The sequence below is a fragment of the Bombina bombina genome, chromosome 1 (genome assembly GCF_027579735.1).
Source record: "Bombina bombina isolate aBomBom1 chromosome 1, aBomBom1.pri, whole genome shotgun sequence".
Taxonomy (NCBI): domain Eukaryota; kingdom Metazoa; phylum Chordata; class Amphibia; order Anura; family Bombinatoridae; genus Bombina; species Bombina bombina.
The window spans coordinates 189,744,746-189,765,893 of record NC_069499.1 but is presented as its reverse complement, the minus strand read 5'-3'; positions in this window follow the sequence as shown (position 1 = coordinate 189,765,893).

Sequence of the window (21,148 nt, the reverse complement as noted above, 5' to 3'; positions counted from 1 at the left end):
GAGTTCCTGAATCAATCACCAGCAATGAACTTCAGCCATATCTCCGGCAACTTTTCAAACACATCACAGGAGACAAAGAAGAAACTGACTATGACATTAAAATGGCTCATATACCCCGAGATGTCATAATTAAAGTAACTTTCTTCTGAGACAGAGAGAAGATCCTACAATCAGCCAGAAATAACCCCACATTTAAGTTTCAGGGCTATGTGATACAATTTTATCAAGATCTTAGCTTGAAGACTCTCCAACGGAGAAGTCTTCTTCGTCCTTTGACGACACTTTTGAAAAAACACCAGATAAAATACAAATGGGGGGTTCCTCTTGCTCTCCACATAATGAAGGATAATAAAACCATAACCATCAGAGAAGTAGAAGAAATATCCACAGCATGCTCATCATAAGATCTGGACCCTACAACGATCCCTAATGAAGATCCCCCACCCCCAAAACCCATTTCTCAAAGCCCTTCCAAGTGGACAAGACAGAATCACAAAAGAACTGACGACATAAGATGACACCACGTCATGTTAGTATCTGCAGCAATGATTCCTGGTATCCTACCACATTAAGAAAATCATCCAAGGAACTGTGAGCATATGTATCCTTTTTTTCTCCATCTTAGGCTACTTTAAGGACCATTTAAGACCTATACCAGTAGATATGGAATATTGATGTTTAGCGTTATCTAATAGTGTTATACAATGTTGCTGATTTTGCTTATATTTGTACATGGATTTATATAATCGCTGCACCCAACCCTAATAGGTGGATGCAACTACTATTATTACTTAAACACCCAAACTTTGGGGTTCACTTTTTTATATTTTCTGTTTACCTTATTTTTTTGTTCATTTTTAAGTTTGTTATTGTTTATTTAGAGATACCGAAACACACCTCACTTTCTTAAGGAAAGTGAAAAACCAACCTTTAAGAGCAGTAATCATTCCCCTGAACAACAACTCACCAACCAAGGGGCCAACAAATAAAATAGTACATGACCCCCTTTGTTTCATCCTAACCCCATGGCATCTCAAATACACATCATCTCACATAATGTGAGAGGTTTAAACACAGCTATAACTCAATACCAAAACCTAGGGGCTAACATTGCCTTCCTTCAAGAGATCCACTTTACCAAATCACAGATCCCTAGATATTGGTCTAAGAACTCTCCTGCACACAAATCTTATACCAGGTTAGATTACATATATACAAGTCAGATCCTATTACCTCTCGTAGTGTCATCATGGTTCTGACAATTCCATAGTTTCACTGCACCTGGAGTGGGTTGATGACGCAAAGAGAATTAAGTCATGGACATATGATCCTAATCATCTAAAGGACCCATTGAGATAGGGCAAACTCACACAAACACTGACTGAATACTGGAACATAAATCTTAACTCTACTAGCAACCCAATACACCCTTGGGCGGCACAGAAATGTACGAGGGATACTTATTCAAAGTAAGGCTTTTCAAATCAAACAAAGTAAAAATCATATAGCACATTTACATCAAGAAATTGAAAAGCTGGAAAGACAACACAGAGTCACTCAGAAACCAGCAGTTCTGAAATCCCTAGACAACAAAAGACAATCATTAGCCTCTCTTTTAAACAACCAATCAGCTAGAGCTATCCAAAAACTGAGAACTCAGTACTTTATCTATACTAACAAACCCGATGAATTCCTGGCACATAAACTATGAGAAAGATGCAATCCCCTCCATACAGTTGCCAAACGGCACCTTAACAACTCACCCACAACAAATAGTGGACATGTTCGCTGAATTCTATGGGACCATATATGATTGGGGAAAAAGTTACACTCTCCCTTAGAAATCGGACACTTAACTAAAAGTTTTTTAGAAGAGGCCCAATTAAAGACCATTTCTAGGGAAGAGAGTAATATCCTTAATGCTCCCATAACGACAGCTGAGGTTGCGGTGGTCATAAAAGATCTCAAGACAGCTGGCCCTGATGGCTTTGCCAAATCATTTAAAGATGTCTTAATACCCCATCTCACCAACTTTTGCAATCATATAATGGAAGGTCAGACAATTCCCTCTGAAATATTGCAAGCAAAAATTGTAGTTATCCCAAAACAGGGTAAAAGCCCCTTTGTTCCAATTTGTTCCCCATATGACTTATAAATCAAGATCTTAAAATCTTAACTAAAATCCTATCCTAAAACCCATAATTCCCTCACTAATTCATCCGGATCAGGTAGGTTTCATTGAAGATAGAGAAGCGCTGGATAATATCAGACGCATAATAAATATCATAGAATATCTTGGTGAGACCCGGACGCCTTCTTTTCTTCTTTCCTTGGATGCAGAGAAGGCGTTCGACAGAATAGATTGTGGCTATATGCAGGCAGTCCTGGACCATATGGGATTTGAGGGTTCCTTTATCAATGCAATTAAAGCCATCTACTCGACGCCAACAGTTTAGGTCTCAGCCACGGGATATAAATCTAGACTGTTCCCTATATTAAACAGGAGGAGACAGGGTTGTCCTCTCTCCCCCCTTATCTTTGCTCTCTGCATAGAACCTTTAGGGGCCAGAATTAGAATCTCCCCAGATATTACAGGAGCAAAAATAATTAACCATGAATATAAATTAACGCCCTTTGCAGATGACATATTACTGACATTAACCAAACCACTTATTTCACTTCCTAACCTCTACGACCTACTAAATCAATTCTCTGGAATATCAGGATACAAAGTCAACCTTGAAAAATGTGAGGCGTTACCAATAGCTTTACTGCCCCTTACAAAAAAAAAATTATAGAAATTAAGTTTGATCTAAATTGGCCTAAGCATTCTCTCAATTATTTGGAATTCACCTTACCACCCAGTTTAGCCAGCTTTACAAATTCAATGATAAATCCATATATAAAGAAATCAGAAAGGATATTAACAAATGGAGATAATACACGTTATCATGGCTAGGCAGACTTTCAGCTGTAAAAATGAATATCTTGCCTCGACTCCTATACCTTTTCAGAGCCCTCCCAATTAAAATCCCAATTCCAGATCTTGCTACTTTACAAATCGGAGCTAGTGGCATTTATAAAAGGGGAAAAAACAGGCTAGGATTGACTATTAAAAGTCCAGGAAAGAAAGCACACTAAGCCACCGAAAATAAAATAAATAAAAAATATTCCAAAATGTAAAAACAAATATAGGTCAGGTCAAAACAAAATTTAGGTTGATGTGCAGGTACACAGCATAGCAGATGCTTTTCGTGCACATGCACACTTGGTCACTGCTTACCTGTGTACCTGCTCATACACCTATTTAAAGCACAACAAATTAAAGGGATATACCACTTAATTATGTTAATATCAACTTGAAGGAAGCGCTAAACTAGATCCTCAGTCACTAATTATTGTATTTCAAATTCATTATATGTATGTTACTCATTACTTTTTCTAGCCTTTTTTGGCGTTTTAACTATTGCATACTATTGCAGAATAAAATTTAACTTTTTATTTTTCTACAACGTTGGATCCTGTTCCTTATGTACTTTCGATTTGTTACTCATTACTTACATAAGAATTTATATTCAGACATAATTAACATTTAGATTAGATTTAGAGTTCTGCGGCCAAAGGGGTGCGTTAGCTACGCGTGCTTTTTTCCCCCGCACCTTTTAAATACCGCTGGTATTTAGAGTTCACAGAATGGCTGCGTTAGGCTCCAAAAAGGGAGCGTAGAGCATAATTTACCGACACTGCAACTCTCAATACCAGCGGTGCTTACGGATGCGGCCAGCTTCAAAAACGTGCTCGTGCACGATTCTCCCATAGGAAACAATGGGGCAGTTTGAGCTGAAAAAAAACCTAACACCTGCAAAAAAGCAGCGTTCAGCTCCTAACGCAGCCCCATTGTTTCCTATGGGGAAACACTTCCTAAGTCTGCACCTAACACCCTAACATGAACCCCGAGTCTAAACACCCCATACCTTACACTTATTAACCCCTAATCTGCCTCCCCCCCGCTATCGCTGGCACCTGCTTATTTTTTTTAACCACTAATATGCCGCTCCGTACACCGCCGCAACCTACGTTATCCCTATGTACCCCTAATCTGCTGCCCCTAACAACGCCGACCCCAATATTATATTTATTAACCCCTAATCTGCCCCCCCCAACGTCGCCGCCACCTACCTACAATTATTAACCCCTAATCTGCCGTCCAGACCTCACCGCTACTATAATAAAGTTATTAACCCCTAATCCGCCTCACTCCCGCCTCAATAACCCTATAATAAATAGTATTAACCTCTAATCTGCCCTCCCTAACATTGCCGACACCTAACTTCAAGTATTAACCCCTAATCTGACGACCGGACCGCACTGCAACTCTACTAAATTTATTAACCCCTAAAGCTAAGTCTAACCCTAACACTAACACCCCCCTAAGTTAAATATAATTTAATCTAATGAAATAAATTAACTCTTATTAAATAAATTATTCCTATTTAAAGCTAAATACTTACCTGTAAAATACACCCTAATATAGCTACAATATAAATTATAATTATATTGTAGCTATTTTAGGATTAATATTTATTTTACAGGCAACTGTGTAATTATTTTAACCAGGTACAATAGCTATTAAATAGTTAATAACTATTTAATAGCTACCTAGTTAAAATAATTACAAAATTACCTGTAAAATAAATCCTAACCTAAGTTACAATTAAACCTAACACTACACTATCAATAAATTAATTACATACTAATACCTACAATTATCTACAATTAAATAAACTAACTAAAGTACAAAAAATAAAAAAAGAACTGTTACAAAAAATAAAAAAATAATTTACAAACATTAGAAAAATATTACAACAATTTTAAGCTAATTACACCTACTCTAAGCCCCCTAATAAAATAACAAAGCCCCCCCAAAATAAAAAATGCCCTACCCTATTCTAGAATAAAAATAGAAAAGCTCTTTTACCTTACCAGCCCTTAAAAGGGCCTTTTGCGGGGCATGCCCCAAAGAAAACAGCTCTTTTGCCTGTAAAAAAAAACATACAATACCCCCCCAACATTACAACCCACCACCCACATACCCCTAATCTAACCCAAACCCCCCTTAAATAAACCTAACACTAAGCCCCTGAAGATCTCCCTACCTTGTCTTCACCACGCCGGGTATCACCGATCGGTCCAGAGGAGGCTCTGAAGTCTTCATCCAAGCCCAAGCGGGGGCTGAAGAGATCCATCATCGGGCTGAAGTCTTGATCCAAGCATGGGCTGAAGAGATCCATCATCATTCGTCGGGAAGTCGTCGGCCAGGATGGATGTTCCGCGTCAGCGGGATGAAGATGGATCCGGAAGAAAGAAGATTGAAGATGCCGCTTGATAGAAGACTTCAACCCGATGATGGTCCTATTCAGCCCAATGATGGATCTCTTCAGCCCGCGCTTGGATCAAGACTTCAGCCCGATGATGGGCCTCTTCAGCCCGATGATGGATCTCTTCAGCCCGCGCTTGGATCAAGACTTCAGCCCGATGATGGATCTCTTCAGCCCCCGCTTGGGCTTGGATGAAGACTTTGGAGCCTCCTCTGGACCGAACGGTGATACCCAGCATGGTGAAGACAAGGTAGGGAGATCTTCAGGGGCTTAGTGTTAGGTTTATTTAAGGGAGGTTTGGGTTAGATTAGGGGTATGTGGGTGGTGGGTTATAATGTTGGGGGGGGTATTGTATGGTTTTTTTTGCAGGCAAAAGAGCTGTTTTCTTTGGGGCATGCCCCGCAAAAGGCCCTTTTAAGGGCTGGTAAGGTAAAAGAGCTTTTCTATTTTTATTTTAGAATAGGGTAGGGCATTTTTTTATTTTGGGGGGCTTTGTTATTTTATTAGGGGAGCTTAGAGTAGGTGTAATTAGCTTAAAATTGTTGTAATATTTTTATAATGTTTGTAAATTATTTTTTTATTTTTTGTAACTTAGTTCTTTTTTTATTTTTTGTACTTTAGTTAGTTTATTTAATTGTATTTATTTGTAGGTATTTTATGTAATTAATTTATTGATAGTGTAGTGTTTAATTGTAACTTAGGTTAGGATTTATTTTACAGGTAATTTTGTAATTATTTTAACTAGGTAGCTATTAAATAGTAAATAACTATTTAATAGCTATTGTACCTGGTTAAAATAAATACAAAGTTGCCTGTAAAATAAATATAAACCCTAAAATAGCTACAATATAATTATTTGTTATATTGTAGCTATATTAGGGTTTATTTTACAGGTAAGTATTTAGCTTTAAATAGGAATAATTTATTTAATAAGAAATAATTTATTTCGTTAGATATAAATTATATTTAACTTAGGGGGGTGTTAGTGTTAGGGTTAGACTTAGCTTTAGGGGTTAATAAATTTATTAGAGTAGCGGTGAGGTCCGGTCGGCAGATTAGGGGTTAATAAGTGTAGGTAGGTAGCGGCGACGTTGGGGGCAGCAGATTAGGGGTTAATAAATATAATATAGGGGTCGGCAATGTTAGGGGCACATAGGGATAATGTAGGTTGTGGCGGTGTGCGGTCGGCAGATTAGGGGTTAAAAAAATTTAATAGAGTGGCGGCGATGTGGGGGGACCTCGGTTTAGAGGTACATAGGTAGTTTATGGGTGTTAGTGTACTTTAGAGCACAGTAGTTAAGAGCTTTATGAACCGGCGTTAGCCCAAAAAGCTCTTAACTCCTGGCTTTTTTCTGCGGCTGGAGTTTTGTCATTAGAGTTCTAACTCTCACTCCAGCCAAGACTCTAAATACCGGCGTTAGAAAGATCCCATTTAAAAGATATGATACGCAAATGACGTAAGGGGATCTGCGGTATGGAAAAGTTGCGGCTGGAAAGTGAGCGTTAGACCCTTACCTACACGACTCTAAATACCAGCGGTATCCCAAAACCAGCGTTAGTAGCCCCTAACGCTGGTTTTGACGGCTAACGCAAAACTCTAAATCTAGCCGATTGCAGGCATCGGGACAAAAAATGGATACATTATTGTAAATTGGTTTAAGTTATTACTTTTTATGAATGAATATAAAGAACATAATGCAGATATGAATTCAAGTATATGTACAAAGGATAACTTGTAGTAAGATTGCTCTTACAAACCCAGGAAAATGTAAAAGGAATTATTGTTTATAAATTGATTAGATGATTATTACTGAAATAAAATTAAATAAAAAAAATGATTGTATTTATTTAATGAAAAATACTTATCATATTGGTGAGTTTTACTGATAAGTGTGCAAAAGAAAACTTTTACACAAATAGGTCTAGGTCCCTTCTCATATTTATACCTTGGGGGTGACTAGTCTGCAGAGTAAAAATCCCAAAATTTCCCTCTTATTTATGTTAATATATTTTTTATTATTATCATGCAAAATACATCCCATCACTTATTAATAAACATTTATATATCAGTACATCATAGAATCATTAAGCATTACATCAATATGGCAATTGTACATCTTCCGTTTTCTGTATCAACTTTTACCATTGACTGTAGGTTGAGATTATAGTCCCCAATGTCCATACAATGTTATATAATATCTCACCATGGGATTTTAATACTAGCATCAGAGATCAGTCTCCATCTGATTCACCAAACAATATGATTGTTAGCATAGATGCTTTGCATATTAATTTTCATAAACTGATAAAATAAAAAAAAGAAGGGTATAACTTCAATAAAACTTAAAAAAAGGGAAAAAAAATCGTGAACAAACAAAGAAGAACAAAAAAACAAAAAAAAAACAAGTGGTCAAATGATAAGCACATGTGTGTGTCATTGCCGTTTGGTACCTCAAGAACTATATTCCATATAGGGGGTAAAATATCTATAAAAAAAAACCCTTCCTATATCAGCATTCTCTGATATGTATTAGTAGTCTGTCTACAAATTTAGTTTAGGGCCTCATGAGAGTCAATGTGTCATTTTGTTTGCATTAACCAGTAAAACCATGTTTTGTGGTAGTTATCCACGTTTCCCAGGATAAAAGCTGCAGTTTCATGGAGTTTATGTGTCAAACTAATTCTATCCAAGACCTCCTGCCAAATTGGTGCCTTCTCCCTCCAATATTTAGCGATGCATATTCTTGTGACTGTGCAAAGTATTCTGATGAAAGTATTAATATGATGATGGTATTTTGGGAGTGGCATATTAAGGAGTCCCTGGGACATAGTTAATGTTATCTGTTCCTCTATTAGTGTACTAAGAAGGTTAGATAATTTCGACCAAATCTGTTTAACCTCGTGGCACTCCCACCACATGTGTACATAAGTTCCTATTTCATTACATCCCCTGTAGCATTTTCTATTTTTTACTTCTGTAAAGTGGGAAGTTTTTATTGGGGTTAGGTACTACCTGAAGATGGTCTTATAACTATTCTCTCGCAGATCTGCACTTATCAGTCCTCTGCAGGAGGAATAAAGTAGTTCATACCATTCCTTCACCTCCAAACTATTGCCCAAATCAGTCTCCCATTTGCACATGAGAGAAGACTTTTCCTCACTTGTAGCGGATTGTAATGCTATGTATAGCTGTGAGATGGTATGTTTCAGTCTAGTGTCAGCACTGCATATTTTCTCCAAAGTGGTACTGAGTTGATTTCGTGTGTTTAATAAAAATTTATGTAAGGCAGAGGTAACTTGCAAGTATAAATACCACCTAAGGGGGTCTGGTGCAAGCTTTTCCTGAGTCTGTGTAAAGGTTAATGGTTTACCGTGTGGTATCATATCTCCCACCCTATAAAGGTCCTTATTTACCCATTTGTCTAATTGTTTCCTGTATTCCTTTGGGATAAGATATCTGAGTGGTGTCTTAAATGAGTTATCTGGGACCAGTTTTTTCTTCTTATTTAAAGTTCTCCAGTGTTCCACCGAGTGACCAGTAATCGGAGAGTAGTTGTGAATTTCTTGTATAGACACAGAAGTGTCCCATATTAGAGCCTCTGGGGAGTCAACCTCTCCCAAATCCGATTCCATCCCTATCCAGATTATATCAGGGTTAGAGGATCCCATTAGCGCTGTTTGAGCCAGTCTAGAGGCATCATAGTAATCTGTTAGGTTAGGGATTCCAATCCCGCCTAGCTGTCTATGCTTTGTCATTATCTGATAAGGGATTCTAGAATGCTTTTTGTTATTAACAAAATGAATAAATTCTGATTGTATTGTCTCCAGATCTCTCTTAGGAACCCCTATCGGCAAGGTCCTGAACAGATATAGTATTTCCCTCTTATTTAAAGGGACACTGAACCCAAATTTTTTCTTTCGTGATTCAGATAGAGCATGAAATTTGAAGCAACTTTCTAATTTACTCCTATTATCAATTTTTCTTTATTCTCTTGGTATCTTTATTTGAAATGCAAGAATGTTATTTAAGATGCCGGCCCATTTTTGGTGAACAACCTGGGTTGTCCTTGCTGATTGGTGGATAAATTCATCCACCAATAAAAAAGTGCTGTCCAGAGTTCTGAACCAAGAAAAACAGCTTCTTTTTCAAATAAAGATAGCAAGAGAACGAAGAAAATTTGATAATAGGAGTAAATTAGAAAGTTGCTTAAAATTGCATGCTCTATCTGAATCACAAAAGAAAAAAATTGGGTTCAGTGTCCTTTTAAAGTAATTTCCGTGTTACCTCCTCTTCTCCATGTGGGTATGAAATCTATTCCCTGTACTATCAATGCAGAAATATCTGAATTGTGTAATTGTTTGAAATGTCTGGCTATGGGGGTATCTGAGTCCTCATCTTCAATGGAGCGTAAGTGCTCCAGAAATCTCTCCTTCAGAGGTCTCTTGGTTTTGCCTGTGTATTGTTTTAAGCATATTTTACTACATGAGTAGTCGCACAATTGATGAAAAAATGAATCTCATGATCTTGTTGTGTAACTGTTGATTTCAATTTATTACCCTCTGACATAAAACCACAGGTTTTACAGATAGGCCGCCTGCATTTAAAAAATCCCTTCCTTTTTTGAAGCCAACATTTATTTGTCTGTGGTCTCAGATCTGAGGGAGACAATTAATTGGCTAATGTTTTTCCTTTTCTAGGTATGAAGTCACACCCTTCCTGTACAATGTCCTTAAGAATAGGATCAGAATACAGGGTGGGCAAGGATTCCCTTATTATACCACAGATTTTCTTAAATTCAAGGCTATAAGCAGTAATAAATTTAGGTTTCTGTTTATTTTGTGTGGTCTTATTTTTCTTGTATGTTAAAAGATAATTTCTGGACATTTTATCAACATTGCTTTTAGCTGTGTTAAGAACTTCATCGTAGCCCCGATCTTTTAATTTAACAACAGTTTCTTCAGCCTGTCTATGATACTCTGATTCTCTGGAGCAATTTCTCTTGATCCTTATTAGTTCTCCTTTGGGTATCCCCCTGCCTACATGTCTAGGGTGACAAGAATTGTATTGTAGAATTGTATTGCCTGCTGTAGGCTTCCTGAACATGAGGACTCAGATACCCCCATAGCCAGACATTTCAAACAATTACACAATTTAGATATTTCTGCATTGATGGTACAGGGAATAGATTTCATACCCACATGGAGAAGAGGAGGTAACAGGGAAATTACTTTAAATAAGAGGGACATTCTTTAGATTTTTTTTTAAATAATCTTTTATTGAGGTTGTTTGCATAAAGGAAAAGCATACAATGAGAGCGTAATTCCATCCAACAAGTATGAGTACAACAAACAATGCAATTGTACATAATAAACAAGAGATTATATAATTTGTTTCCTGACATTATTATCGAGAAACCTCATTTACAAAGGAATATATTAGCACTTGGTTGCAGCTATTATATTGACCTATAAGGTCATCTGATATAAGAAATATATAAATGCATATGGTAGCTACATAGGTGAATAGAGCAAAATAAATGGTTGATCCGTTCCAGGGTAAAAGAAACTTTCAGCTTTATTCTTCAATTAAAAGACAAACAAGTGACAAAGAGAGCCCAAGCTTTAGCTTCATAGAGGTGCTGTGAACTGAAACAGCTTACGCGTTTCGTCAGGAGCCGTAATCATAGCCTATAGTTTCTAGTTCACAGTACCCTGATAAACCCACAAAATTAATGTGATTGGATAAAAAAACAATTAAGAAAAACACACCTCCATTTAAAGTAGTAGTACCTAAGGGGAAGCAATACATAGCCCTGTATAGCTAACAAATACAGCGTGATTATTCAATAAAGAATTATTATAGATTATACCAAATGTTCAATTATTTAAATAGATTCTATATAGGTAACAATGCTTGCAAATATATAATTATATAACATCATCATATGCAAAAAAATGACAAATGTCAGCAGTAGTGAATACTCTTATTACAAAAAAAACACAAATAGAGTCACAGTAACTTAATCATATGCCTATACAGTTACCTTGAAAAAAACTATTGAATACGAATATATGTGTAAAGAGAGGAGAGGAAGGATTATCTTAATTAAAGTCAAGATACCAGAGAGACTAGGGAGCGCAATAATTATTGCCAATGGTTAATTAGATCGTACTCTGAGTTCAACCCAAGTGGTACCCGCGTTTTTAACTTAAAGATCCAAAACATCTCCTGTCTCTCTCTAGTAGCCTCTGTCAACCCCTCCTCTCTTAGCTACATATGTCACAGTTCAAGTTAAAGGGACAAGGGGATGATTGCAGCCATACATTATCCTTCTGTTAGACGGTAACTAGTGTTATGTTGCAGTTCAGCAGGTAAGCACTGCTTGTGTAATCAAAAGAAAGGAGAGTAGCTTAAATGACTGACTAATTGGATGGCGCTTATGGGCCTATTGGTCAAAAAAAGAAAAAAATTGAAAGAGGTATGCTAGTCAGGTTGGCAGCCACTCTCAGGCTTTATAATAGCTAATTGTAAGCATCGGTTAAGCACCGCTTAGGCTTTGATATATGAGTATAATGAAACTATTTAATATGTTCTAAAATTCTCTATCTTCATGTTTGTATGTAAATACCACAATAGGATCTGTAACTGGTAATAATAGGAAGTAACTGTATATAGGAGGCGTATGCAACTGGATGTCAAGCAATAAATTAAATTAGCTAATAAAGATACTCCCACAACATGTAAGATAAGATAGGACAGCACAGGCCAAACTGAACTATGTGATATATATTTTGGGTTGATTTGGGGCTAACAGAGAATAGTATCACAGCTGTCTTATGTAAAGAGAAATATAAATAAAAAAGGGGTATCATCAAAGAGTATACTAAATAACTATATAACAATAAATATGGATGCTTCTAGTAACTGTCCTTTTGGGAATGAGTGAAATATTGATGTAGAGATTACATCTAGTAAGATTAAATTATGCTCGTAGTAAAAGTTGTGTGGAAAAGGCAACAGATGAACCCCAATTACGACACTTGTTGCAAGGGCTATAAGACTCTCTCCAGTATATGGAATACTAGTAATCACATGGTTGAATATGCATCAAACTTATATAGGTAGGAGTTCTGCATAAAGTGAGAGACACTGAATAATCAATGTAACTAATGTAGATTGTGGAGCTCTGAGTCTTATTACATTTGTAAAATAAAGTGATAATTTCCCATATGCCTCAACACCTGTGTTAGCAAACCACACCTATGGTTCAGAACTATTAAAAGAAGGATACATTTGGAGTAAAATGAGTGACATCTATGGGGATATTAATACAAAGCATCTGTAACACTCTATTAGGGGCACAACATAGAACAACTTTTAGCAGGAGTATAAGAGCCATTCAAAGTTGTATATATATATAAGTAATGCCATTTTTAACACTAGAAGTAATTAGTCATAAAGTGAAATGGGGTATATGCAATATAAGATGAGAGTACATAGTATCAGACCATACAGTCTTCATGAAGTACTTAGTATTGTGGGGGGAAACCTGGTGTTAGCCTTATCCAATTTTGAGAAATTAACAGTAGGCTGTCTCAATATACATTTTTGTTTAAAACGGCTTCAATGCAATCCACCACAGCCAGCATAGGCTGTCAGGTATAGTCTCAATATGAATTAGCCGAATCCAGCTCTCCCAAAGTCTCCAGAAAAATGCAAACACTGACATATGTGGAGAGAGTTAATGAACACCACGACAAACAGAGCACTATCTCCTTCAGTCTCTAAGAAATCAATGAGGGAGAACTGTACAAGGGGTTTTGTGAGATCTGAATTATTAGTTATCGAACCTGTCACATATAAAGACAATACGCTGAAGTTCCAAAGTCTTGTGGTTCTGGTAAAGCAATCCTGGATGGTGCCGGGTTGGGGAGATACCTTCCTTATCAGCGAGTGTCTCATATTCTGGGGGGTCAACCGCATCCCCCCCCGTCTGGTAGAATCTTTATAGCAGGTTTGTCGCTCATACAGGGATCCCTTGTGTAGTAAGCAGGGCTTGAGTTAACTAAATCACATCTCATATTCAATGAGTTACTGTAGCAGCGCGTAATGGGGACTATCTCCTCTGCCACGTGGTGTTCTGGGATGACTCCTTCTGTGTGTTAAGCTCTTGTTAGCAATATGAGACTATCGAAGCTACTGTGCATCTTTTCTTCAAATTCAGCTAGCTGTAGGTACATCAGTGTATACAGATGTATACAGATGTTTAAGTAGGCTACAGATAATTCTCCTAATCAAATATTTTTAGTTTCAATAGAGATGAGTTCTTGCTCTACCCGGGGAACCGGGGTGGGGTGGGGGGGTTAGGATGGCCGCCGCCTCATCAAGTTAAATGTCCGGTTTAGCACACCAGCTAATGTGATTATTACCATTTGGTAGCTATACTTGCAGCAGCAAATAATAATCGGCTAGATTACGAGTTTTGCTGTAAGAGCTGTTCGGTGCTAACTTGCAAGTTATTGTCACCGCTCACCTCCCTACAGCACTGCTATTACAGGTTTTCAAAAACCCGGCGTTAGCAGGCAATATTGCAGCATAAAGCAAAATTGAGCTCCATATCGCACTCCAATACCAGCGCTGCAGTGACATCAATGGGGAGAGCCGGCTGAAAAAAAGCCTAACACCTGCAATAAAGGAGCGTAAAGCCCCGTAACGTAGCCCCATTGATTCCTATGGGGAAAGAAAATTTATTTTTACACCTAACACCCTAACATGAACCCCGAGTCTAAACACCCCTAATCTGCTGCCCCCAACATCGCCGACACCTCCATTATACTTATTAACCTCTAATCTGCCGCAACCTACATAGTTATTAATCCTTAATCTGCCGCCCCCGACATCGCCGCCACCTAACTACACTTATTAACTCCTAATCTGCCACCCCCGACATCGCCGCCACCTACATTATACTTATTAACCCCTAATCTGCCGTCCCCGACACCCCCGCCACCTACATACAGTTATTAACCCCTAATCTGCCGCCCCCGACATCACCGCCACCTACCTACACTTATTAACTCCTAATCTGCTGCCCCCAATGTCGCCGCCACTATACTAAAGTTATTAACCCCTAAGTCTAACCCTAACCCTAACACCCACTAACTTTAATGTAATTAAAATAAATCTAAATAAAACCTACTATTAATAACTAAATAATTCCTATTTAAAACAAAATACTTACCTATAAAGTCTTCATCCAGACGGCATCTTCTATCTTCATCCATCCGGCACGGAGCGGCTCCATCTTCAAGACATCTTCAAGACATCTACTATTAATAACTAAATAATTCCTATTTAAAACTAAATACTTACCTATAAAATAAACCCTAAACTAGCTACAATATAACTAATAGTTACATTGTAGCTATCTTAGGCCTAGATTTAGAGTTGGGCGGTAGCCGTGAAAACCAGCGTTAGAGGCTCCTAACGCTGGTTTTTACCATCCGCTGGTATTTGGAGTCAGTCAGGAAAGGGTCTAACGCTCACTTTCCAGCCGCGACTTTTCCATACCGCAGATCCCCCTACGCCATTTGCGTATCCTATCTTTTCAATGGGATCTTTCTAACGCCGGTATTTAGAGTCTTGGCTGAAGTGAGCGTTAGAAATCTAACGACAAAACTCCAGCCGCAGAAAAAAGTCAGTAGTTAAGAGCTTTCTGGGCTAACGCCGGTTTATAAAGCTCTTAACTACTGTGCTCTAAAGTACACTAACACCCATAAACTACCTATGTACCCCTAAACCGAGGTCCCCCCACATCACCGCCACTCTATTAAATTTTTTTCACCCCTAATCTGCCGCTCCGTACACCGCCGCCAGCTACGTTATCCCTATGTACCCCTAATCTGCTGCCCCTAACATCGCCGACCACTATGTTATATTTATTAACCCCTAATCTGCCCCCCACAACGTCGCCACCAGCTACCTACAATAATTAACCGCATCTCACCGCTACTATAATAAAGTTATTAACCCCTAATCCGCCTCACTCCCGCCTCAATAACCCTATAAGAAATAGTATTAACCCCTAATCTGCCCTCCCTAACATCGCCGACACCTAACTTCAATTATTAACCCCTAATCTGCCGACTGGAGCTCGCCGCTACTATAATAAATGTATTAACCCCTAAAGCTAAGTCTAAACCTAACACTAACACCCCCCTAAATTAAATATAATTTAAATCTAACGAAATAAAATAATTCTTATTAAATAAATTATTCCTATTTAAAGCTAAATACTTACCTGTAAAATAAACCCTAATATAGCTACAATATAAATTATAATTATATTGTAGCTATTTTAGGATTAATATTTATTTTACAGGCAACTTTGTAATTATATTAACCAGGTACAATAGCTATTAAATAGTTAATAACTATTTAATAGTTACCTAGTTAAAATAATTACAAAATTACCTGTAAAATAAATCCTAACCTAAGTTACAATTAAAACTAACACTACACTATCAATAAATTAATTAAATACAATACCTACAAATAAATACAATGAAATAAACTAACTAAAGTACAAAAAATAAAAAAGAACTAAGTTACAAAAAATAAAAAAATATTTACAAACATTAGAAAAATATTACAACAATTTTAAACTAATTACACCTACTCTAAGCCCCCTAATAAAATAACAAAGCCCCCCCAAAATAAAAAAATGCCCTACCCTATTCTAAATTAAAAAAGTTCAAAGCTCTTTTACCTTACCAGCCCTGAAAAGGGCCCTTTGCGGGGCATGCCCCAAAGAATTCAGCTCTTTTGCCTGTAAAAAAAAAACATACAATACCCCCCCCAACATTACAACCCACCACCCACATACCCCTAATCTAACCCAAAATCCCCTTAAATAAACCTAACACTAAGCCCCTGAAGATCTTCCTACCTTATCTTCACCATACCAGGTTCACCGATCCGTCCACCGAAGTCTTGATCCAAGCCTCCGAAATCTTGATCCAAGCCCAAGCGGGGGCTGAAGAGTGATGTCCATCCTCCGGCTAAAGTCTTGATCCAAGCGGGCAGAAGAGGACATCCGGACCGGCAAACATCTTGATCCAAGCCGCATCTTCTATGTTCTTCAATCCGATGACGATCTTCAAGACCTCCAGCGCGGATCCATCCATCTTCACCAACGACTTCCCGACGAATGACGGTTCCTTTAAGGGACGTCATCCAAGATGGCGTCCCTCGAATTCCAATTGGCTGATAGGATTCTATCAGCCAATCGGAATTAAGGTAGGAAAATTCTGATTGGCTGACAGAATCAGCCAATCAGAATCAAGTTCAATCCGATTGGCTGATCCGATCAGCCAATCAGATTGAGCTCGCATTCTATTGGCTGATCGGAACAGCCAATAGAATGCGAGCTCAATCTGATTGGCTGATCGGATCAGCCAATCGGATTGAACTTGATTCTGATTGGCTGATTCCATCATCCAATCAGAATTTTCCTACCTTAATTCCGATTGGCTGATGATTCCATCAGCCAATCAGAATTTTCCTACCTTAATTCCAATTGGCTGATAGAATCCTATCAGCCAATCGGAATTCGAGGGACGCCATCTTGGATGACGTCCCTTAGAGGAACCGTCATTCGTCGTGAAGTCGTTGGTGAAGATGGATGTTCCGCGTCGGCGGGATGAACATGGATCCGGAAGAAAGAAGATTGAAGATGCCGCTTGATAGAAGACTTCAGCCAGATCATGGACCTCTTCAGCTCCCGCTTGGATGAAGACTTCAGTCGGATCATGGACATCTTCAGCCCCCCGCTTGGGCTTGGATCAAGACATCGGAGTAGCTCTTCTGGATCGATCGGTGAACCCGGCGTGGTGAAGATAAGGTAGGAAGATCTTCAGGGGCTTAGTGCTAGGTTTATTTAAGGGGGGTTTTGGTTAGATTAGGGGTATGTGGGTGGTGGGTTGTAATGTTGGGGGGGGTATTGTATGTTTTTTTTTACAGGCAAAACAGCTGAATTCTTTGGGGCATGCCCCGCAAAGGGCCCTTTTCAGGGCTGGTAAGGTAAAAGAGCTTTGAACTTTTTTAATTTAGAATAGGGTATGGCATTTTTTTTATTTTGGGGGGCTTTGTTATTTTATTCGGGGGCTTAGAGTAGGTGTAATTAGTTTAAAATTGTTGTAATATTTTTTTAATGTTTGCAAATATTTTTTTATTTTTTGTAACAGTTCTTTTTTATTTTTTGTACTTTAGTTAGTTTATTTCATTCTATTTATTTGTAGGTATTGTATTTAATTAATTTATTGATAGTGTAGTGTTAGGTTTAATTGTAGATAATTGTAGGTATTGTATTTAATTAATTTATTGATAGTGTAGTGTTAGGTTTAATTGTAACTTAGGTTAGGATTTATTTTACAGGTAATTTTGTAATTATTTTAACTAGGTAACTATTAAATAGTTATTAACTATTTAATAGCTATTGTACCTGGTTAATATAATTACAAAGTTGCCTCTAAAATAAATATTAAACCTAAAATAGCTACAATATAATTATAATTTATATTGTAGCTATATTAGGGTTTATTTTACAGGTAAGTATTTAGCTTTAAATAGGAATAATTTATTTAATAAGAGTTAATTTATTTCGTTAGATTTAAATTATATTTAACTTAGGGGGGTGTTAGGGTTAGGTTTAGACTTAGCTTTAGGGGTTAATACATTTATTATAGTAGCTGCGAGCTCCGGTCGGCAGATTAGGGGTTAATAATTGAAGTTAGGTGTCGGCGATGTTAGGGAGGGCAGATTAGGGGTTAATACTATTTCTTATAGGGTTATTGAGGTGGGAGTGAGGCGGATTAGGGGTTAATAACTTTATTATAGTAGCGGTGAGATGCGGTCGGCAGATTAGGGGTTAATTATTGTAGGTAGCTGGCGGCGATGTTGTGGGGGGCAGATTAGGGTTTAATAAATATAATATAGGGGTCGGCGGTGTTAGGGGCAGCAGATTAGGGGTACATAGGGATAATGTAAGTTGCAGCGGTATACGGAGCGGCAGATTAGGGGTTAATAATAAAATGCAGGGGTCAGCGATAGCGGGGTCGGCAGATTAGAGGTTAATAAGTGTAAGGTTAGGGGTGTTTAGACTCGGGGTACATGTTAGGGTGTTAGGTGCAGACTTAGGAAGTGTTTCCCCATAGGAAACAATGGGGCTGCGTTAGGAGCTGAACGCTGCTTTTTTGCAGGTGCTAGGTTTTTTTCAGCTCAAACTGCCCCATTGTTTCCTATGGGGGAATCGTGCAAGAGCACGTTTTTGAAGATGGCCGCGTCTGTAAGCACCGCTGGTATCGAGAGTTGAAGTTGCGGTAAATATGCTATACGCTCCTTTTTTGGAGCCTAACGCATCCCTTCTGTGAACTCTAAATACCAGCGGTATTTAAAAGGTGCGGCAAGAAAAAAGCACGCGTAGCTAACGCACCCCTTTGGCCGCAAAACTCTAAATCTAGGCGTTAGGTTTTATTTTTATTTCACAGCTAAGTTTGTATTTATATTAACTAGGTAGACTAGTTAGTAAATAGTTATTAACTATTTACTAACTACCTAGCTAAAATAAATACAAATTTACCTGTAAAATTAAACCTAACCTGAGTTACACTAACACCTAACCTTACACTAAAATTAAATCAATTACATTTATTAAATACAATTAACTAAATTACAAAAAAACAAACACTAAATTACACAAAATAAAAAAGAAATTATCAAATATTTAAACTAATTACACCTAATCTAATATCCCTATCAAAATAAAAAGCCCTCTTCTGACGACGGCTCTTCTCGAATGAAGGTTCCTTTAAGTGACGTCATCCAAGATGGCATCCCTTGAATTCCGATTGGCTGATAGAATTCTATCAGCCAATCGGAATTAAAGGGGAAAAAATCCTATTGGCTGATGCAATCAGCCAATAGGATTCAGCTCGCATTCTATTGGCTGAATAGAACAGCCAATAGAATGCAAGCTCAATCCCATTGGCTGATTCTATCAGCCAATCGGAATTCAAGGGACGCCATCTTGGATGACGTCACTTAAAGGAACCTTCATTCGAGAAGAGCCGTCGTCAGAAGAGGGCTTTTTATTTTGATAGGGATATTAGATTAGGTGTAATTAGTTTAAATATTTGATAATTTCTTTTTTATTTTGTTTAATTTAGTGTTTGTTTTTTTGTAATTTAGTTAATTGTATTTAATAAATGTAATTGATTTAATTTTAGTGTAAGGTTAGGTGTTAGTGTAACTCAGGTTAGGTTTAATTTTACAGGTAAATTTGTATTTATTTTAGCTAGGTAGTTAGTAAATAGTTAATAACTATTTACTAACTAGTCTACCTAGTTAAAATAAATACAAACTTAGCTGTGAAATAAAAATAAAACCTAAGATAGCTACAATGTAACTATTAGTTATATTGTAGCTAGTATAGGGTTTATTTTATAGGTAAGTATTTAGTTTTAAATAGGAATTATTTAGTTATTAATAGTAGATGTCTTGAAGATGTCTTGAAGATGGAGCCGCTCCGTGCCGGATGGATGAAGATAGAAGATGCCGTCTGGATGAAGACTTCTGCCCGTCTGGAGGACCACTTCTTGCCGTTTGGATGAAGACTTCTCCTGGCTTCGTTGAGGACTTCTTGCCGCTTGGATGAAGACTTCTCCCGGCTTCGTTGAGGATGGATGTCCGGTCTTCAAAAACTGTAAGTGGATCTTCGGGGGTTAGTGTTAGGATTTTTTAAGGGTTTATTGGGTGGGTTTTATTTTTAGCTTAGGGTTTGGGCGGAAAAAGGGCTAAATGCCCTTTTTTTGGTTGTTTGGGTGGTGGGTTTTACTGTTGGGGGGTGTTTACCTGTAAAATAAAACCTAACCTGCCTTACAATAAAATCAAATAAATTAAACTAAACAAATACAATTATCTAAATTACAAACTCCCCCCCACTAAATTACACAAAATAAAAAACAAAATAAAAAAATAAAAAAAACGAATTACTCCTAATCTAATAGCCCTATCAAAATAAAAAGCCCCCCACTCAAAAAATAATAAAACCCCTAGCCTACACTAAACTGCCAATAGGGCCTTTTGCGGGGCATTGCCCCAAAGAAATCAGTTTTTTTACCTGGCAATAAAAATTAATAACACCCCCCAACAGTAAAACCCACCACCCACCCAACCAAACCCCCAAATAAAACTCTATCTAAATAAACCTAAGCTAACCATTGTCCTGAAAAGGTCATTTGGATGGGCATTGCCCTTAAAAGTACATTTAGCTCTTTTACGGTGCCCAAACCCTAAGCTAAAAAAAAAACCCACCCAATAAACCCTTAAAACATCTAACACTAACCCCCGAAGATCCACTTACAGTTTTCAAAGACCGGACATCCATCCTCATTTAAGCGGGCAGAAGTCTTCATCGAAGCCGGCAGAAGTCTTCATCAAAGCGGGCAGAAGTCTTCATCTAAGCAGGGCAGAAGACTTCATCCAGACGGCATCTTCTTTATTCATCCATCCGGTGCAGAGCGGGTCCATCTTCAAGACATCTGTCGCGGAGCATCCTCTTCTTCCGATCATCGCTGGAAAAAGAAGTTCACTTTAAGTGGCGTCATCCAAGATGGCCTCACTTACATTCCAATTGGCTGATAGAATTCTATCAGCCAATAGGAATTAAAGGGGGAAAAATCATATTGGCTGATCCAATCAGCCAATAGGA